The sequence below is a fragment of the Gallus gallus genome, chromosome 11, assembly GCF_016699485.2.
Source record: "Gallus gallus isolate bGalGal1 chromosome 11, bGalGal1.mat.broiler.GRCg7b, whole genome shotgun sequence".
Taxonomy (NCBI): Eukaryota; Metazoa; Chordata; class Aves; order Galliformes; family Phasianidae; genus Gallus; species Gallus gallus.
The window spans coordinates 135010-157904 of NC_052542.1; the positions used below are offsets into that span (position 1 = coordinate 135010).

The 22895-nt window shown below is 37.8% G+C and overlaps 2 protein-coding genes across 5 annotated transcripts in view; one reads left to right on the forward strand and one right to left on the reverse strand.

Annotated features, from left to right (window-relative positions):
* The window catches only part of LOC415616 (ras GTPase-activating-like protein IQGAP1-like), a 106692-nt gene extending 95548 nt beyond the window's left edge, over window positions 1-11144 (reverse strand). For both annotated transcript variants that reach the window (XM_046899567.1, XM_040645961.2), the window contains exon 1: window positions 11093-11144. The gene's annotated coding sequence lies outside the window, so the exon portion shown is untranslated. The remainder of the gene's footprint in view (window positions 1-11092) is intronic.
* The window catches only part of SMPD3 (sphingomyelin phosphodiesterase 3), a 109906-nt gene that overhangs the window by 2653 nt on the left and 84358 nt on the right, over window positions 1-22895 (forward strand). The window contains exon 1 of one of the 3 annotated variants that reach the window (XM_040645966.2): window positions 11294-11353. The exons of the other annotated variants lie outside the window; for them this stretch is intronic. The gene's annotated coding sequence lies outside the window, so the exon portion shown is untranslated. Of the gene's footprint in view, window positions 1-11293; window positions 11354-22895 lie in introns of those variants that run through there. 3 annotated transcript variants of the gene reach the window in all.

Sequence of the window (22895 nt, forward strand, 5' to 3'; positions counted from 1 at the left end):
AGCTCTTCATGGAATGTTTATTTTATCTTCTGTAGTGGACTGCTGAAGTCATGGAAATATTCTTATTACGCTTAAGTAGAAGCCCATTTTTCAGAAAGTCTTGAGCAAAAACAATTGCTACAATCACATTATACAACAATGTTGCAAGCTTTGTTTTTAACATCAAAATCGGTATGAAAACGTTTAAGCTAAAAATCAGCATGTGCCAATGGGAAGCAAACTAGTGTTTCTTTACTGCTAACTGTATGAGGGAGCAAAGAGACACATACCTTTACAAAAGAGAACCAGGGTACTCTGTGTTACCATTAAAAAAAAAAAAATTAGCATGCTCTTTTGTTCCCTGGATTATGGCTGAGATGGTGCATTAACTTCATGTAACTCCAGAAGGAGGTAAAGAAAATTATGTACTATATAATGCCAGTTTCCTGCTTTCATTCTAGCAAAGCTTGCCATTAAGTATAACTAGATTATACGTATCCCCACGAACGATCTTAAGTTGTCAGAACGATGCTCCCAGCTCCCCTCTTCAGGAGGTATTTAAATGCACCATGCAATGAACAGTTACAGAACTGCTTTCCCCTACAAGAAAGGGCCTGTGAGTTTGAAGCAAGTCAGTTGCAAATAGCAAGTAATTGTATCAGTAATTTTTGAAAGTATGCCTCCTAACTTGAAGATTTACCTATGGTTTCTGAGTATTTGTAGTAAGTTCTCCACGACACTCCCAAATCAACAGAAGAAAACCATGGCTGCTCTACAAGCATGACTGCTATAATTGTGTACTTTTATGTACTGCAGTTCAAAGCCACTGTAAAGATCTGGGAGAACAAACATTAGAACACAGCTGAACTGTGAAGTTCTGTGAAGACAGAGGAATAGTCTATAATCTCAGCTGACAATATAATGCTGACAAGAATTTGTGCACAAAGATGCTTCTGGTTTAGGAATGGTATCCATGGTGAATTGCACCAAGTATAACATTTTCTTAAGTTGTACTGAATTTAGTTTTTAGTACTTGGGGTGGGGGGTAGGAAAACAAAGACAGCACAGAGGGTGAAGCCTGCACATATGTTTGTATTTATCCATTGGGAAGACACCAGATCTCAGTGATTCTTGACTTAGTCATGACAAGCCGTATCTGTCACTTGAAACTATAGAAGCTTTGAGTGTATGCATACTGCCAGGATCACTCAGCTTTTACTCTAATAGCATTCAGAATGCTGTCAGACCTCAATAAAGTGACCAGCAAACATCCTCTGAGGTCAAAGTAGAACTAACTAACTTTGCGGTTATAGAAGTACTCAGCAAAGGTGAGGGAGACTGAGAAACTTCATATTGTCAATTATTGTGCTACAAATCTAAGGCTTAGCAAGTATATTTAAAGAACTCAAAGAAAGCACTTGTGTGTGCGCTGACCCCCATCTCCTCAATGGGCATGAATGCCTGGGCAGCATGCCTGCTACTCCTGTCTGTATGATGATTATTCACCCTTGCTGCAGGCCTACTGCCTTCAGGTGAAACAGAACTTCATAGGTTTCACTCACCAGCTGTTCTACAGATAGCACAGATGATGTGACTGGACTAGAATTGCACAAAAAACCCTAACTCTATCATTCTTCAGGTTTCTAGTCCACTTTGAGACTTGCCTGAGGCTACCAAGAAGTAAAGCTTCCCACCCTGTCCCCCCCCACTACTTCTTCTCAAACAATACAATTTGACAAAATTTGCAAATACAGCCATTTTAAATACTCCTTATGAAACAGGACCTCAATCTATGAAACTTCTGAAATAGCCAGAGTTCCCATGGTTATACTGTCTTCTACAGACCCAGACCCAAGATATCTCAGATGTTACAACAGAAGATATGCACAACCAATATTCCACCCATAAGAAGTTCAGCTTCAGTCTGTTTTCTGCCTATAAATTACAGCATCCTAAAAGCAGAGCAGGCAAACATTAGCCCGGCATTCTAAAAATTTGGGAAACTACTCCTGTTACTTTTTGTTGACATTCCCATAGCATCTATTGAACCTGCACTTCATAAAGTGCCATATGACCTACGAAAACGTTCTATGACAAAATTAGAACACAGTTTGTCTTACAACTCTGTTCAGTTTTGAGATCATTCAAAATGCATACGCTCCAAGTAACTAAAAGTTACTTGGAAATGTCCTCGAACTAAAAAGGTGTCCAGGAATACACTACCAGTGAGAATGGGTTTGTCAGACAACATAAGCCAGGAGATTCCAATTTAAATATGAAGAACATCAAGACTTACATCTATACCACTGTCTCATAGGAAAAATGCCACAATACCATAAGATGAACTATGAACAAATTCAGTGTAAGCTTCAGAGAACGCATCCTAGACATTGTTCTTAGTAGCTGAGCACTGTCAAACTTCCTCAAAATATGTTTTTTTAAACAGGTCATTACTATACAATGACATTTACCCCAAACCCCCATCATTCCTTTTTTTTTTTTTTTTTTACTACAATGCATCAATTTGAAAAAATATTCTATTATTCTTATTTCATCGTTTAATCACAGGCAGCTCCTTAAATCTGAGAACTGAGATAAATATAAGACAAGTATTTTTTTGTGTGTTACTTGACTTCTGTCAACTACTGTAACTCAAGCACAATCTATTTTGTTATTAACAATAGCAAAAATAACCTCCAAAGTGACAAGCTGTATCTGTCACTTGAAACTATACAAGCTTTGAGTGTATTTATAAACTGACTCAGGGAGAAGAGATAGCATTGCAGGATTCCATCTGTTCCTCAATTATTTCTAAACATTTCATTTCCCTTCCCCTACCCTTGGAAAAAGGAGTATCTTGCTGCTAGTATTTCATTACAAGCATGCTTATGTTTTCTCCATACTTGTTAAAGCGAGGTTTGCTTCCAAACTTTGCATTTTAGAACCATTTTACTTGATTCATTGGTTTTCAGCTGTTGATAGGAAAAAGGCCTACTTTGGTGCTTGTTCAAATAAAAGGAAGCAGCATGGAGGAGCAGGAGATAAAATCAAGTGCTCGAGGAGAACTTAAGTCTGTGTAGGAAAGAAGAGGAAAGCTGCTTGGTGCTTGGATGACATTTGGAAGGGTCAGAAATTAAGGACAAAATTAAAGAGAAGAAAAGATTTAAGGGACAAGTGGTAATGTAGGACTCAAGATAAGGAGACATATCAAAACAGAACACAGTGTAAATATGGAGTTAGATTACAAGGACTAAAGATCCTGTGTAGTCCAGAATGAAGATGGACTACAGCTAATCACTATGCCATCTCTGCATATGCTATGCAGAGACATTAATGTCACACTCTCCAACACTGAACTCCATGAAGGAATCCAAAATCTTTCTTGATTGAATCATAGCAGCATGTTACATCCAGGGCAGAAAATGAAAGACTACTTTCATTTTCAAGAGTATAGCAACATTTAATTGGAAAAAAAAACCAAATACCCACAACACTTGAGAGCAGCAGAGCTCTAACCAGCCTGTTAGGTCACAAGCCTTACTTTGCACCTCACCACAGAGAGGTGATTTTAAGAATGGTATTCATATACATCCTGCATCAAAATAACTTGAATGACTAGCAAAAAAATTAATCATTTTTACCCTCTAATATTTTTAATTAACTCAGAATTACCATGTTGCAATAACAAGACAATTAAACTTTAGTCTTTCAAATAACAATTGAATCCATGAATTATGCAAGTCTTCCCTACCACTTCAATTATCCATCTGACCACAGACAAGAATGGTCAATGCTGTCATTCTGGAGAGACAGTATGGTTCACTGAGCAGGCAACAAACTTAATGTCCAGGTATGTTTTCAGCCACACCATTAACTTGCTGTGTTACACAGAGCAAGACACTTCAAGCCTAACTAGTCACTCATTATTACTAGATTTATTCCACTCCAGTCAACAGCACAAGCCCTCAGCTGGCCCGGGGTTAAGCACAACAGAGCCTTACATTGTCTTCAAACAAAAGAGTGGCAAAGTGAGAGCCATGAATACCACTGCACTCCTGGACCCCTGCTCCCATTTCCCTCTTACCATTAACTCATTTATAGGGAATGTACATTATCTGTATACTTTAGTGCTAATGAAAGGATTTTTATTAACTAGAATAATATTTTATCCACTTTCTGACCCAGAAAATCATTAATAATATGAGGTTTTGTTGTTTTTTTTTAATGAAAAGACGTAAGTTAGACTTTAGTACATAATCTAAAAAGCCAAATATGATTCATTAAACTTATCTGCCAAGGAAACTTCCAAGAAAGAGTGGGTAAGTTCTTTCTAAAATGGAGAATAACAGCAGTAAAGAAGTTTACCTATTCCTTTTATGCCAATTTCACCTGGATCCAGAAACCCCAAGATAACAGTGAAATAGATTTCTGATCAAGATGCAATTACCAGAGTACCACAACATGCAAAGTTCCTGTTTCAGAGGCAAAAAAAAATTACTGTAATCTAACAGTGGAGAATAGCTAGCAGTCGGTGTCAATATATTTTGTGTTTGGAACCAGTGACAGGGTAAATTTAGCATTTAGCACCATACATCAGAACGCCAGTCAATACTGAAGTTCCTTGATTAATTGACATTTGACCTGCATTTGAAATCTACATTTTGTTCATTGTCTGAACTTCTCATTTCAACCATTTCTATAGACTGAAACGAAACACTAATGGAGGCCAAGAAAATCCTCAGTATTTCATGATCTTTAGAGTATACCTTCTGGAAAGTATTCATATACACATTCTCCTAAAACTAGAAGATGAATAGCCTATTGTCTTCTACCTCTTTGAAAGGAGTACACTGTTTCACCATAGGAAGGCATTTTTGTCCTGACTGATCAGAATCAATCTTTCACCTCACTAGCCATTAATAAAATCCCAATGGCAAAAGGCAGCAAATGCAAGGTCTCACCAATATACATCTCAACTATGGCTTGGGCACTACCATTCACAAACATCGTCCAGTACTACTGTTAAAGACCCAGCCACCAAGATTCAGAATCACAGTAGAAATGAAGCATTATAAAACTCAGTGTAAGTATGCCTAAAGTAACTAGTAGAGACCATATGCAAACAGTGAATTTACGTACACATTTGTATTTAAACAAATTTTCCAACACAGTCTTATTCCAGTTTCTTACACTTTAGTGCAATCCTTAAGAAGTTATTACTTGAATATTAACTATTTCTCATTTATAATTTGCATTTTTCCACATTTACATAGCACAACATCCTAAGGACACAAGCAATAATAAGCTTTTCACACAGTAAACCATGTATTAACCAAATATCCTACAGCTAAGTATTGCATCGAAGTCCAAAGTGTAAAGTATATTTGGACATATGTGAAAAGCAAAGTTTTCTTTTAATATGACAAACATCTGCAATGTTTAAACCACTCTTGACGTAACCATTTCTATCTACTCAACTTTCATTCCTTAGTAATCGTTCCTCATCAACACAGATTCTTGAATTTCCTATCCTACTATGTATCTACATAACACAACATATACATTCCCCTATCTACAGTGCAAACTGAAGCAGAAGACAAGCAGCAGACAGGGTTCTTCCCTGCCCCATTCCAATGTTCATAAGAATTATGAGTAAGATTTTTCTGATTGTTTCTACAGATCTTTTGTTGACTTTCCTACACAAACTGTTTGATAGTAAGCCTGCAAACAATTCACATTTATCATCACTATTTAATAAATATGAAACTTCACTAGTTGTTTTGTACTAATTACTATTAAACTAAATAGATCATGTGCTTCACATCAAAATAATCTACAGTTTATAAATACGAGTTTGAACTTGGAGAGCTTTTATACACTAACAGATGTTAGCATTTGTTTTGGTCGTGCATTCAGAGCAATGTAGGTAGCTTTAATCTCATTTTTCCAGGTTTGCAGAATTAGAGTAAGTCACATGAAGCTGTTCCCATGATGGAACTACTCAAGGGTTACACATCTGAACCAATTCTTTATTTAACCGCTTTTCTAAGGCTTTTTAAAAAAAAACTTAGACCACAGCTTCTCAGTCACAGAACTGCTTCCAAACATTGTAACTGATTCTATTCTACGAGGTTACCTAGAAACCCAACTCTTAAAAAAGAATGACAAAGAGATAATCAAATCCTGTGCTGAAATAATCTGTAACTTTGCTCATTACCGTCTACACTGTGGTTCAAGGGCAGTACTCACTGTGAAAGTGAATAACTTGCTTTAACCTCCTCTTTGTTAAGAGTTCATTAACTAGTCACTTTACTCCAATCACTCACTCAAATATTCACAAAGCTGTGTTCGAAAGCAGCCTAGAGATCCACGAAATCCTGTAGTGGCCAAAAAGCAGCTAGTACCAAGATGCCTGACCCATTTCCTCAGCAATTAGTGCAACTGCCTTCTTACTTTACTAAGCACTTACAGGATGGAAAAAAGGTTGAGTGTAACCAAGGAACAGATCTATTACTTCTAAAGAATTAGCAGCTACCAGTTGAGGAATTATAGCTTTCTATACACACTACTCAACCGTTTCCATGTTAGTGAGCAGAACTGCCTGTTGCTACTATTGAGAATGGTAAGAAATTGTCTCAGAGAAAAAAAATTAAGTGAAATGAAGATGCATTAAAATAGAAAAACATTTGTTTTTCTTCATCTCTGAAATTCTATTTTAGTTCCTGACTTCTCAGCACAGTCAGTTACTTTTGTGAAATCAGTACTGCTTTGCCATACAGATGACAGAGCAGAGTTTCAAAGCACTTTCCACAGAAGAGTCTAACAGAACACAAAGCTGAAATCTACCACAGATGACCAGAAAAATCTAGGCTTCCACTTAGGCCTATTATTTCCCTGAAGACCTAGTAGGGAAAATGGTGAAAAGCATTTTCTCTCACACAAGCCAGTTTCAAGAGTCATACCAAAAAGTTGAAAATAGAGGTTGAGTTTTGTTTGTTTGTTTTAATTTATTTTAATTTGTTCAGTTACTGTAAGTAACTGTTTTATTACATCCATTCAGTCTCTCAAGTGATGGTCTGCTAGCAGCTCCTGAATACCTACAACTCTTTAAAGGGGAGCCATAATACAGCCACAAAGAAAACTCTCTTCTATGCAGTCCCATTTTAAAATCCATACATTTATTTCTAAGAGAAGCCAGGAAAATCCTGACAGATGGAAGGACCAGCAGACAGCTTCATCCCTGAAAAAACTGCACATTAACTCTGTCAAACAGAGATTACAGTTCTGATTCCATAATCTGCCTCTGAAGAGCTACTTCTGACAATGCTGCGGGGCCCAGCTCCAGGTCTCTTCATTCAGAACTCACCTATACAGTTTTCATGTCTGTGCCACAACGGAAGTTCCATCACAGAATTCATTTGATCAAGATGTGAAAAGTTACCTGGCCTAACTTCTTATTGAACCCATTTTAAGTAACCGGAACAGCTTACTAATTATTAGCTTACTAATTATTAGTTACTCTGGTAAGCACACTTAGTTTTTCTTTATCACTAGAGAAACAACCAACATGTATGGAAGACCTTAGAAGATGACAAACAGGAACATCTGATATGCAAATCAGCTTCCCAGGAGTTTTAATCTCCTGAGGCCTTCTTCACGAGGACAGCTGCCAGCTACAGATGCTTGGCTGTCTAATTGGCATTAGCAACAAATAATATTTGAATTTGACCAGGAAAGGAATGGAGAGTCTAAGAAAGGCTTATCAACACACATTAATAAAATCTGATAAGCCTCTATCCTTATTGAAATTACTGTGCAGTTCATTTCTACCTTTGAAAACTGCACTAATGCCAAATGATGGTTTATAATGCTCTAGACACCACCTAGACGAACTTTAGCTCTTGGCAGGTTATGACATAGGTATAGCATACATAAATTAAAGTAACTGCTATTGTAGTAAGTAAGGATACTATATACTTGGGGTTTCATAAGGCAGGTTTGCATCCAGACCTGAGTAGCTTACTAGCAAATAAGACTTTTTATTAAACAACAGCCTGCTAGATTGCTTAGCAATATGTCAGTCTGAGCTACAAGACAACCTGTCTTATTTATAACAGACACTGCTGCAGAAAAATTGTTCTCCTAATTCTTGGCAGTAAATATAACATTAACCTTTTGTTTTTAGGAGCTATAATCTGACTTGTGTAATATTTATCTGACAGTATTTAGATTCTTCTTGCAGCATTTTAAAAGAATGCACTTACTGGAAAACAACCATCAGAAGTGGACTAGAATGTACTTGCATTCTGACATACATGTTGCAAACAGAACTGAGTCAAACTACTTTGTCAGAGTGAAGAAAATTATCATAAGACTTCAGGAAGAGAACTGATGCAATAGACAAGCAAGCTGCAAATAACCTGGAGCAAGGTGGAGGCCAAAGAAAGCAACCATAAAGCAATAATCACTGAAAAGAAAATTGAAATACAGGATGTGCGCAGCAGCTGCTGTTTTAAAACCTTTTGAATAAAGAATTAACAGCTGATGCTGTACTCAGTAGGACTTGTATCTACTCTGAGAAAGGGAGTTGAGCCAGGGAGACAGATGGCTGGTGAAGGAACTGACACTGCCAGAGCTAGAACATTCACTAGTAGGGAGGAAAAACAGCTATACCCATAAAGGAACTACTGCCAAATATGTAAGCGAAGTGAGAGGAATCACATGATTTCAACAGTTCTGCAGAATCGTGGATGATGTGCTGAACTACAGGCAGTGCTTAAGGCCCCAAGCGTGGCAGTTCAGTAACGCACAGAAGCAAAGAGACAAAGGAGTGATTAAAAGGTCAAGCATGACCTGATAAACAGCAGCAAATAGTTCAAAAACATCAGCGATTTGAAAAGCAAGTGCTGAAATTCTCAGTCAACATAAGCACTGAAAAGATAAATCTATCATCTAGAATTAATTTGCAAAGATATAGCTCATTATTCACTCAAAATAACCACGTCAAATGCTAAGCGTGAAGAAGCCAGATTCAAAATCTCTGTACTAAGAAGAGAATAGTTTGAATGAACCTAGTGTTTCTCATAGCTGTAAGACAGCCCTCAGTAGATTCCAGGTACATGTAATACTTGTATCTTGAGACTCACAAATACCTGCCCATAAACATCCTTGGAAATAGAGCAATTTAAACGCGCAGGGGATAGCAGTTACAGGGAGAACAAGCTTGGGAATTCTACAGTTTTGCAGTACAAAGGGAGGTGTCCTGAGGTCTCAGGAAAATAAATATAAAGTTTATTAGCACTTGATATCTTCATAAGAAGTGACAGTTCAAGACAATAGAAATGCATGGTGGTACCTAGAATGGGCATCTAAGAAAATAAAAATAATTATTTCTACTGATTGCCCATTCACTTTTTACTAAGTACTTTCCAGCCAATTATCACTGCCAGTTATTGATAACAAGAGGAAAAAACATATCTTTCTTTTGAAACCTGTAAAGGTGTTTATGAATTTCAAACTGCATTACTACAGATATAGCTTGGGTACATTTCATTAAATGCATTTGTATTGCTTAATGTTAAAGGTCACACTGTATTTAAGCCATATAGTTACAGAACAGCCCACTGTTTAAGACAAGTCTTACCAAATTCTCCAAGTTTTGATGAGATTTTAACCACTATTGCAGAAGAGCAACAGCTATGCCATGGACAAATAGAATATTCAAAATCCCATCAAATTTATTACAGAATAAGATTATCTTTTTGGTATTCAGAAAATTAAATTGCTTTCCAAGATGCAGAAAGATTTTTTTAATATGTAGGCTAGGCAACCTAATTAAATAATAGTATGTGAAGGGTCCAAAACATTATAGATCACACATTAATGCAGAAAGCCAACATAATTACCAAGTTACCCATCCCAGACTTTTAGGCAGAGAAAACAGATTTAAACAAACTACTAACGAGCATGAGAATCAACATCTGAATGATAAAAATAAGCCAATGCAACTGATAAAGCTAATGGATATGTTGAAAGGTCAGAGGAAAAAATACACTGCAAAAGTCATCACCAGGAGGGCTACGTAAATCTACAACTAAAACCACTTTAAAGAGGCAGGTAGTACAAGTGCTACATGAAAACATACTCTCTGAGAACGAGAATATCAATGGGAGGCCTCTTTCACAGAGTGGAAACAAGCGGATCACTAATTAGGTCATTATTGACCTCTTCCCCACACCCCTCCAAAACCACACCTAAACAACAACAGCAGCCCTCACTTTTTATCTATAGATATACCCAAAGTTAAAATACATTTTCATTTCATTCTTCACTCCATCTCAAGTTTCTTTTTTCCCCAAACCTCTTATGGCATTCCTGTTCTGCAGAAAAGTAGCATTAATGTGAATCAAAACTGAGAGGATAAGAACCCTGCCTTAGGAGGGCCAGCAGGCATGTGTAAGGAAAATACCATAGGGTCAAACAGGTAACAGGGGCAGCTCATCTGTACCCAGAGAGGCTTTCTGCCTCTCCCAGGCAGTGCTCCCATCAGACAGTGGCATTCTGCCAGGCTCACACACACTCCCTCACTCCATACCTCAGTCATTTGTTACATGGGGGAACCAAGAAGAGAGCGCTATCAGCCTGCCAGGTCAGCTCCGCCTTCATAGTGACAGGATTTATTAATCACAATCAGTTAAAACACCAACACCAATACACTTTTTTCTAAGTTTAACAACTGAAGAGACCTTAAGAAGCTGGCTATATAGTACTGAAAAGATATACATGAGGTGAAATGAAGTATTCCTCCAGAAAGCACCGATATTTTACTTTAGGAGCCAACATTAAACACCTCCAACCAAATATAACATTAAAAAGAGTAACATACAACTCACGCTTGAGCTCAGTACGTTAAGCAATATTTAGCTCTTTGCAAAAGGCAGGCAGACACGAGCAGGCCCAGACCTCAAAGCCGACCCTTTGGCTGAGAAAATGGACAGAGGCCTGCAGTACCTTACTCATGCCACCAGAACAAACCTAACCGCTCTCCCTAGAACACCTCACAAGCCTAAAACGACTTCACCAGGAAAAAACAGCATAGCAACAACAAACTCACCTCACAGAAAAAGGAAACGCACCGCCTCACGTCACTCCCACCACCATCTCGTACTCTCCTCAGCACCACCACCCCTCACAGCGCTCCCGCCGCCCCTTGATTGGCGCTTTCCCTTCGCGCCTGCGGCTCTGTGGACGAGCAGCCAATCAGAGCACGAGTGGCGGGAAAGCAGGCTCTTTACTGTCGCACCCCTCAGAGGGTGGGGATGCCACGACAGCTTCCTCAGAGCCTGTGGGGATTACGACCGTCTTCTCGGGGGAGGTGAGCCCTTAAGCAGTAACCAAAGCTTTGTTTTCTCATCTTTCTCCTGACTTTCTTAGGCTAGTCTTACGGAAAAAAAAAAAGTAGGGGAGAACAAAGGCCTAAATGAGTGCAGTCATAGTGGCAGCTGGGGGAGAGGCAGGGTTGGAGGTGTGAGGAGAATTGAGGGGTGGGACAGCATGGCCTGCTGCTGGGTCACCCTGCCTGACAGGGTGCTGGCTGCTCTTTGTGAGTGTCTCTTAGTTCTGTTTCTCCAGCATCACTGGTGGAGTTAAATATGCTGGGCAGTATGGAGCAAAAATATGTCAATGGCAATAAGTTTACTAAATAATTATAAATATGTTTTTGGATCTTTATTAAGAAACTAAATGCTGTTTCAAGAGAGAGATTCTGTGGTATGCTATGACCTTGTTTTTTTCCACGTGCAGCTCCCTGCCCTCTACAGAGCTGAGATCAGAGCCACCTGCTTGCTGTTTTTCCTCAAGGTGGAATAGTGAGGGCAGAACTGGGCCAGGTGTGCCTGTTTACAGCACGCCCTCTGAACGAGCAGCCTGCTTGGCAGAACAGGAGGTTGGTCAGGAGATGATAGTCTTATAGGGTGATTTCTTCCTCCAGAATTTGCTGAAAAATCAACAAAGCATAATCTACTGTTCCTTCCCTTCTCTGTAGATGGTGAACCTACAGGTGAAGTAAGCCTTTATGATTCTGGAGGGTAGGAGTGGGTTGGAGCTCTTCCATATGAGTCTCTGTATGAGATTTTGCTAAGTCAGTGCATTTTAGGGGGTTGGGATCAAATGGATTAAGTATTCTGTGTTGTATTTGCTCAGGGTGCAGGAAGGAAACGTTAAATTACACCCACTTGAAGTTACTTGCTAATGAATTACTTAATTACACACTAGGGTATTAGAAGGGTTTTACATTAAGTCAGTGATGTTTTTGTTGTCTCGTAAGAATCACCTATGTTTAGATAGGCTAGAATTAAAATCCTCTCTTTAAAAGTCTGTATTTTAACTGGAGGAAGAAAATAATGTTAAAAATATAGCATGTTTAAATTTTTAGGGCAGGTGGTTGCAGTAAAAAGTGAAATGCTAACACATGACATGTTAAGCATGTCCTGTAAAGGCAAGAGTTTCTTTAACAGATGGTTGGAGACTTCTAATAGCTCTGATCACAACATGCAATAAGTCCAGTGCTTCTACTTTTGCTCAATGGTGGTTCAGGGAGCTAATAGGACCACTTTAAAATAGTAGCTGTATGAATTGGCCAAAACTCTAAATTCAGTTCTACATTTGAAGACAAATGTGGGAGCTACTACTGTCCTACTACATTCAAATATCCTCAGTGTGGAACGGAAGCTAGGAAGGAAACTCCAGTAACAAAGCAACCTTTACCAGTGCCTTTGGGACCAGGAGTTGTGCAGAAGGCAGAACCTGAGCCTTGGTATTCCATGTTTGATATGAGATTTCAAGGGTATGAAAGCTTCAAAGTGTATAATTTCATCTTGTTTTGCATAATAATTTATTTTAGGAAGTGACTTGTGGAGTATATACCATCCTAATGCACTTAAGTATCAAATGGCTGTGTTTTCTTTAGCAAAACACCATATAAATTATCAGTTGGATGAATATATTATATTACTGTACTTTCTGCCAGTGTCTTTTAAACTCAACTCATTTACATAGATTCAACCTGGTTTGATTACAGGAGTGTGGGAGGTACTGATGGCTTTCTTTCAGGCCAGTTGAGAGCTCTGTTCTGGCTCTAGATCTACTGTCACTAGCAATGTGCTGGGCTAACATCAGTGACAAACTGATAAGGAAAAAGAATAATATGCAAATAAAACAGGCTAAAACCTTAAACTGTTCTGTGGATAGTGCCAGTAAATACAGCAGTAGTAAGCTTTGTCATTTAAAGAAGGTTTATTCAGACTGTTACAGGCTGCCTCTTGCTTTGCTCCTCCCCTGACAGGAATACTGCCAGGAGTGCCCACAACTCAGTGGCTGCAATATTGGTTTTGAGTTTACAAAATCAGATTTTTAAGAGCACAGAGCCAAGTTTTTGAGAATTTGGCATCTAATAACTGGGGACAGATTTTCAAAAGTGGTTGGTGCTGACTGTGCTGAGTTCTAGTGAAGATTTGTCCAGTTCAATTTTGTGCCTAAGCAAGCTGATCTGTTGAAAATCTACTCTGTGTAGCTAAGCATGACATTCTTAGAATGTTGTGAGGGCAATAACCACAACACAAACAAAAAGCCTTAGTTCATTTCAGACTCCCTGCACAAAACAGGACAGGGTTTTGCTGTCTGGTACGTTCAGACCAAACTTGACTTTGAGGGTATATTTACTGTTTTGCTACCTCTATTCTATGTGTTTTTGTAAAGCATGAGCTTTTGTGAAAGGAAGAGTGCTAAATGTCTTGTGTGATTGGGATTGCACAGGAATTAAATGCTTTCATTGAAATTTACGTAAGCCTTAATATTGTGAGTTTTATGATACAACCAGTGTTTCTAGAGCTGTACTGCCTTCTGGCTAAACGTTTTATCTTTGATTGCCTTTCTTTGTAATCAATGGTGCAGTTCCTGCTGAATTTGATTTAGGCTGTTTGATTTAGCAGTGTTGAACCCTATATGAAACATAGCTGCATCACTAACAAATGTAATATTTTATAATGGAAAAACTTGATACATTTGGCCAACATTTTTTACTGGCAGAGTCATCGTAGAGTCATAATATTGAACTGTGAGGTCGCATTTGACTTACTGTTGCAGAATCCAGCGCGTTAGATGATTTTCCACCTCTGAACAGTTCCTTTACATTGAAAATTAATTTAGTTGTCTATTAAGACAATATTTTGAACTTGTCTTCTGTCCCTTGAAAATGACTATGTCTGTTTGATATTGAGTGGTTAAATAGAGTTTACATGGTCAGAGACTAGCTTGCAATCTATAGCCTGCACATGCTCTGTATATCACTGAAAGCAATTTTCCCAGACACGTCATTGGGTGATTGCGCTTCATTTCTTATGGCACATACATAGTGGTCATGGTGGTAAATACATTAGGTGGGGAAGGGTAATATTTTAGAAACTGTTCCTCCTTTTTTCACAAAGACTAAAAATACACAAAATTGTGAAATGTCTATCACATAAGACTAGAGAAATTCACACCAGTCACAAGCCTCATTCATTTTGGACAAAGAATTCTTGCTTCTGATGAGATGCAGCTTCCTTTGTCACACTTTTGGGGGGGGGATAATTTAGCTGTATTTTACATCTGTAGTCTATTCCCTTGAATGTCTTTCTGCAAATGAATTTAATTTGCTGAGGCTAATATAGTGAATCTGATTCAGCTGGCACCTCACTGATATTTTGAGCCTATTATGGCATTATTAGTCTCTAATTATAGACATGCAGGTAAGTAGTGGCCCAGTAATGAAGGGTACACACCCAGTGCATCATGACAAGTATTTCAAATGAGGCAAAATAAAAATATATATGTGTGTGTGTGAAAAATACACCACATTGATATCTATCAAAAGGCTGTCTTCTGTAAGTGGCTGCTCTGAAGGTGTTCCCAAGAAGTAGTAAAAATTACTGTGCTGTCACCTGTTCTTCCAGGCTACAGACTGGAACTTGTCACAAATGCAGATGTGTACAATCTGAATAGTTTGAAATACTTCAGTGACAGTGTCATGCAGTAAGATAAAGCAGTTTGTTAATGATGACGTTTATTTCATTTGTCGAAATAACATTTGTTACACTATTAAAAACAAACAAAAAACCATTTAGAAGTGTTCTTTTCTGCTTTAGTATTTCAGTTTTGAAAAGCAAATGATCTATTTTTGCTGTGAAAATCACAAATATTTACTGCCATTGGTACAGAACCAACGTAACTGTCTTCTGAGATTTAAGATACTAGACACTAACTTTGTGTGCCTTTCCAGAATATCCTTTCATTGCTCGAGTAGAAGTTTGTGAGACTGATTACTGGGGGATCTTGCAAGACTCATCTGTAGAGAAACTCCCACACGCTTTCAGATTTCTTCACTGTAAGACTGTACTGAATGTGCCACAGTAAGCTAGTAAGATTAGAGGAAGCAGAGGGATAATTACTGTCAACAAGGGGCAGAGACCATATCAATTATATTTGTAGTATCTTTATTCTCTTTGAGTGTGTTTTATTTGTCAGGACTGGTGGCCAAATAAGACAGAATAAACCTGAGAAGGAAGGAAATACTACTTTTTGTGCAGTAAAGAGTGAGATCAAAGAAAAATGACAGAAATAGAGACAGAAACTGCACCTTCTCTTCTGAAATCACATCTTAAACTTGAGATATGTGGAGTAAGTATTTTTGACAGAGGAGGGGATCCTGCACAATGTGAATAGTAAAACTAGCAACGTACAGAATAGTAAGTAATAGCCAGTCTCCTCTTAAGTGCTTTCTGCAGTTTTTAATAAGGTCTCTAAATATTCACACAAACCTTTTAAAGGTGTTTGCTGTAGCAATGCACCCTGACAGAATAGTATTTTGGGCACACAGATCATACTCAGTTTTAGGATGATGCAAGTCAGTGCTGCTATGTGTAGATTTTAGCAGGATCAGTTCCTTGGTTTAGTTGCCTGTACAGGGCTGCTTGAGGTGTGAGTGTCAGTCCAAAGGATAAGCTGAGAAATCATGAAACGAGAGAATAAGTGCAAGATGATCCTTTCTGGTGGCTGCACGGGTTCACAGTGGCTGAGTTAAGCTTTCTGTGACCGTATGAAAAATGGGCTTGTGCATAGTTCAGTTACTCCTTGCTGTTTGGAGTAGTTTATTGAATTATTAAATGTCACGTTGCATTTAAATCTGTCCAGTTTTCTGCTCTGGTTTGCTTTAAAACTGGAAAAAAATCCCGTAAGTGTTCTAGATGCTATGGAGACCATGCTGATGTCAGAAATGTTTGCAGTGGGGGCCTGGAAAAGGGAAACAGATGTCTGCAGTTACTGTTGAATGTGGTTGGTTGTTGGTGCATAATATAGAGCATTAGGCTGCAGTACAGAATTGCTGAGCTAGTAGTGGTGGATGTGGTAAAAGTACAGCTTGTGGAGAGGAACAGGTTGTTGCCTTACTCCAGTGCTGTGGCACTGAAACTCTGCCGTGTTGTGTCCTGCTGTGTCCACGCTGAGCTACACCATATGGCTGCATTAGCTTGAACTGGTGCCAGCTCAGGTGTCTGCTTTTTATTCGCAGACTTGGGCCAGATTAAACTGCCTGCTCAACTCTCTTTCCTTATGGCCCACTATATGATGAAGTACCCTTCTGGTGCTTTGTTTGTCTTGACCTTTACAGATCTTTATTTTTTAGGTGGCTCCTAAACTTGTGCGCAACCTGAGGAGTCTGGGGTAAAGAGATGGAGCTTGAAATGTCACTCTTGATGGGGGGGGGGAGGGGGGAGGATATTTTTTTTCCATAAGCATCAGATTTTATGGGAAAATTAGATGTTGCTGATAATATTTTGCCATGGTATTTTGGCTGAACGGGAGCAAAAGTAGGAACAGACCTCTCTTGCCCTCCAAGAAAAAGATTTGCAAGTGCCAGACTTCCAGTTCTCCCTCATTCTGAGAGAAATCTCCTTCTCTATGAATCTTGAATCCAATTTTGTGCAGTTAATACCAGTGCAGAACTCTGTCACTAAGGTCATTAGCTTAATTATTGATTTAGCTGCCCTGCATGGTTTCTCAACACATCTCAAATACAGTTAAAGCAGGACCTGTCCAGATACTTCCAAAACAAGCTGCTTAGTTGTGGTCTTTTCTGCCACGTCCGTTGTCTCTTAGTATTATTTTTTATTCTGAACTACAAATGAGCAGTCAAAGTTTCTTAGGTGCTTATTTGTCAAGCTTTCTAACAAGCCTCTTTTGTTTTGCTCTCCCGCAGTTAGAAATTTCCTGCATACATCCCTTGAGGTCACCTTTCTTTTAAAATCCATCCTTCTGAAACTCTCATGTGTTGTGATATCTATAGAGCCTTTACCATGGTTGAATGGTGCTTATCACGATGTTCAAAATTAGCTTCTTGCATGTACTTTCCTGTCACTCTGTGCTGCTGTCCAAAAAATAAAATGAAACATTTGATAAGCTCCCTTCTAGAAGCAGAGCCTAGGCATGCAGCAAGAGGCCTGTATCAGCTCACTTTAATAGTGGATGAGATTTTAGAGCAGGTTTTATGTCTGTCTCATTATTGCACTGAATTATACATATTCTTGTCCATATTCACACAGAAAGTATTTGTGAGAACTCTGTCCTAACAGTATTCCTGTGTATGAATTTTATTTTCCCATCGATGTTCAGGATATTTTATTGCTTAAAAAAAAAGAGAGATGTTTTTTTTTTTCTTTAAAACTTAGCTAGCCTGCTTAGTTAGCCTCTGCCAAGTATGAACAGACTTGAGACTAAACCAGTAATGGTTTCCGTGTAGTACAAACTCACCTAAATGTGCAGTATGGAAATCAAATGCTGCTTAGTGAATAAGGAAATGCAATCCTGATCAGAATGACACTGAAGTACTATTGGAAAAGGAGAGTGAGAGAAGAAAAGGTCTAGTTGTAAATTATTTTTGATAGGAAGGTAAGGGTAAGGTGCCGTCAAGGATCGTTCCTTCATAGTGAAATGTGCATTAACATTAAAAATATGCATTTTTAATCAGGCTGATGTGCCTACAATATGAAGGGTTTTTTTTTGTTGCTCTTAGTGGTATTAAGAGAACCATTTGTGTTTAACTGTGGTGGTATGGCTTACGTGACAAAGTGATTCTGTGCTTGAAAGCTACAATTATTCTGTAAACTTCAAAATCTGGAATTCAAAATTAAAAGAGTCTGAGAATTTCTGTGTTTGACTGTCTCGGCAGAAAGCTGGAGAGAAAGTGGTTTGCCTTTTATGTCTTCTGTCAGATACAACAATACTAACCGAGGAATGTGTCAGCTCCTGAGAGTCTCACAATAATGAATCTCAACACAAATGCACAATCAGAAAAAGCAGTATTTTGCGTATAAGTGTTTCTCATGGAGCTATGAACATTAGTCTTGTGCTATATTACTTTGGAAAATACCATGCGAATCCCTGTAGCTTTATTGATTCAAGACGTGAAAGGAGATATTTATTTGGATTATCGAATGAAAAAGAGCTTGTTGTGTTCCATTAGAAGGCTGGTAGAGTTAGCAATCCAATCTATTTTACAAATGGCGACATCATTCCAGCATGTTGTCTGTATGTTCCAGTGATGTTGCCTGAGTAACTCTGAGCAAAATACAGTGGGATTGTTTTCTGTCATTCTTGAAATCATTGACAACAAGAAGTTTTACCTCTTGGGCATCACTGTATATTATGAATTTTGCATACTGGATTTTTTTTTACTGTTACAGTTTTTCATTGGAAATAAACTTGTAAATTGCCACTCAGGATTCTATGGCACTTTTTGCAACAGCAAGAGGCTAAGGAACTCAAATGAAAACCACTACTTGCTTTCTGCAGGATATTTTCATTTGTTATTGGAAAGTACTGTCATGATGTCTTTATTTTACGAAATATTGTACTTGGATTTTATTTTTTATTTTTTTCTGAGATAGGCTCTGTTGGAAACAGGCAATATTTTCAGCTCAAGATAGAGCAGATTCTGACATGACTTACATTGGTTAGCACTTACTTTGCTAGTGTTTGGTAGCAAGCAGTAACGAGTTAATAGCTAAAAAATAGAATTCTTTGGTGCTTTAAAACTAGAACTGTTCTAAATTCTAGTTTTAATGCAGTTCTGAAACTGGAGAAAGCTGAATGGATGAGCAAGTAGTCCTGAATTACTTGAGCGCGTGGGTATCTGTTTTGCCATATGCAACCTCTTTATCAGAGATCTGGATTCCAAAATAGTTCCTCTTGACTGGGTCACTTTCCTGGGCTATCTTGATGACTTCTTTATGTGAAGTTCTAAGTAAATCAAATCACAAAATCATATTTTTGTCTTCTAAGCATTAATAACAAATAAGCAGCTTAATGAGAACTTACATATAATGCACAGTTTGTGAAAGAATTGTTACTGCTGTGCTTTTAAGTTTGTTTGTTTTGGTTATTCAGGCTTTATCTCGAACCTAACCAACACTTCACGCTGAAAGATTTTGCTGGTTTTGGGAATTACTTCTGCTATTCTGTAATTCCTCACTTTTTCTCTATAAATCTGACTTCTGAAAAAGTCTATTGTTTCTCAAACTGAGGCACAATAAATCTTTAATCTCTTCAGCTCTTTTTCCCCTCATGCATCTGTCTGGAGTGTTCACTCTTAGTCTTAATCCTTGGTGTCAAAAATGGTGGCATTAAATTAATTGGGAGGGGAGGAGGAGGTTGGAAGTCACATACTTTAGACTTTTGTATTAATGTAAGATTTAGGAGTTGAGAGATCTAGGTTCCTTCTCTGATATTACCACAAGTTTGCTTTGTATGAAAGCTTGTTCTCTGCTGACTTTAGAAATGCTGGAGAGTTATCTGCGGAAAATTTACCAATTTACAGAGTATAATTAGAAAGCACATGCATTGAGTAGCTTTATTTTCAAATATGAGTTCTGCGAGACCCTATGTGCTGTCCTGTGTGATAACTTCGAATGCTCTTGCCTGCTAGTACTTGCTGTAAAAATAAAACTGATCCTTACAGCTTTAGTGTTTTTCTACAGTATAATTACAGCTAAAATTTTAAAACTGACATGGATTAATTAGTACAATGACGTTTTCTGCTGGTATCTTCAAGAGGACAAGGGCAAAGAAACAGACATTCTGTCAAAAGGTTCAGAATAGAGTAGTTCAAAGTAGATTAAAAGGCCAGGGAAAACACAAAGGTTACACTTTGAGTAGTGATGGTATTACTCAACTTGACTAGCTTTATGCACCTACAGTATAAACATATTGTCTACTCAGTGTTTGAGCAAATAATCTGCACATCCTTTATGAACAGTAGAAAGACATAAGCAATTCAGTGTGCAGTTCGTTTCAGCTTCATAAATCTAAGTAAAAATATCTACTTTATAGAGATGAGAGCAGTACTTGTGTGCAAAGTACACTTAAACATAGAACAATTTTCTTTGCATAGGTTTTGTCCCAGAATGAATTGCTTGTAAGAGCTTGCATTAACTAACGTGTAGCACAGCTAAATGACTTCATTGCAATCAAAGAGCTGTGGTACCAGCAAGACATGGTTGTTTTATCAAGCAGATTGTTTATTTAATTTTTAAGGTGGAACATTTTGTTATTGAATGGCTCTGTTTAGCCCTTCTTTGATGTCGGCTGGATGTGTGTTGAGGTGTTATATTGCTAATTCTAATGCTTGTGCTAAAGGCAATAATTAAAGTAAATCAGAACCAAAAGAAAATATGGAGAAACAAAATATCTAGAGAATGAGGGCATTGTAGTTTTACTTAAAAGCTATAGAAGACATGATTTCTGATATGAATACTAAGAAAAATTGTGGTTTGCAAACAGTTACTTCTGTTCTGCTGAGTTGAACTGGGGTAGTGCAAAGGATAGGAAGTGCAAAATACTAAATAAATCAATGGGTTTTGAATCCTTGAAGTCTTCTACCTGTTGTGTTACATAATCCTGAACATTTGTGGAATGATGGTTACAAATAATCAGCATGTGTTCTGTTTATATGGTCCACATTAAAAGCCTTATTTTGGATTTCTATAGCCCAAATCCAAAAGCACTACATGGAACGCATAGTGGGACACTCTCAACAAAGCATGTTTGCTTTTGCAAAAAAGAAATGACCGTGTGAGCTGTTTGTTTATTAGAATCTGATCTCCACAAGTGGTTTTTAAACTTGTTACATGAATAATCATAGAACTGTAGAATAATGTCCAGTGATGGCAGAAGATCTACCTCTGTTTTAAGCTAACATAATGTTAAGAACTTTATAAAAAGTTAATATCTATTGCCCTGTTTTATCTGACAAGGTAAAATAATTTCATCTTTAACTCAGTTTGCATAAGCCCCTACAATAATAAATGCTTAGATCTTCAAACACTTCCTATTTTTTAGCTAACATTAATGTGGTGCCACTAAAATGTCCTAGCTGCAGGACAGATAACACTTGTTTTGTGTTGGATAGAATGGACAGAAAATGTCTGTAAAGCATCTTGCACGTATGCATTTAAGTAATAGAGAAGTCGTTACATCTGCTGTGCAATGCCATGCCACTGATACTAATGTGATGCTGATGATTATTACAGCACTATTTGTACAGAAGTATTCAGGAATACCTGACTGTGCTCAAATAAAATGTCAGGTAGTTCTGTATCTGACATGACTCAGAAGCTACTTTAACAAGCTAGTTTAAAACAAACAAACAAAAAGGTGATGTCTAGCAAAGACTGTGGAGTTTTGCTTTCATGTGCCACACGATGACTTGGTGAAACTACAGTGTGCTGTGGGAATGTGCTTTTATATATGGTCATCCATCACAAGTCTGATCTCAGAATAAGAAGTACAGAGATTAATCTTTTATTAAAGTAAGGTAACTTTTACAATTATATATGTAATGAGAGAGGGAGCAGGTTGATTGAAAAGCTTCCATCTTTCTGTAATTAATATAGAACTGAAATGATCCAAAATTGAAGAACACTATCATCCTGGAAAAATGAGCTGTCTCAAGTTTCATTCTTCCTCCTGTCATGACTTGTTAATGAGGAAAATCCTTTCCATTGCTATTTTCTACAAAATGATACTCAGCCAGAGCAGAGAGTGCTCATTATCTCCTTAACCCACAAACAATGATAAAGAAACATTTGTATCTGTGCAGTGAATTATAATGTATGTAGCTTATGCTATGGCTTGTAGTAACACAACAGCTCTTTTAAGGCCACTTGAATGGTCCGTTGTTTGTATTCTGCTCCTGGGAAGTGACCTGCAAGCTGTGAAAAACAACACTAAATTTGCTTGATTTTTGGTTATACCCTGTTCTTGCCCTTTCCAAACTCCATTTCAAAAGAATATATGCAAGCGTAGTTTGGTATAGGAGATGACTACTCCATTACTATTTACCTTATTAATTTTCAGTTAAGAAGGATAGGGAAGATGTACCGTCATCTGTTTATTCTCTCAAACTGATGACAGTAAGAACAATCTTAGTCTGAATTTTAGAGAAGATTTGGTAAGAAGTTCTACTCATGGTCACTGGAATTGTTGTCTGCTTCTAATCCAGCTTCAGTTCCTTATGTTGTCAAAAGCAGAGCCACTGATTTATCCTTTACGGTGTGGTAATGGCATCCTAAAGCTACAAGAATTATGTATCTGATTATGTTTGATTTAGACAGTAGCAAAGTAATCAATTTTTTGAGAGGCAATAGGAGACCTAACAGCCTGCTATCTGTTCTACAGCTGTTTCTGAAATGTTAAAAGATCAATAGGTGTGTAAGGGCAGGAAGCGAGGTAATTGAAGAAGACAAGAACAGCTTGTATTGCAGAGGGGTTATAGAAAGGAAGGAGAAGATGATTAGCTACCTGCCATCACAGTTTACCAGGAACACAAC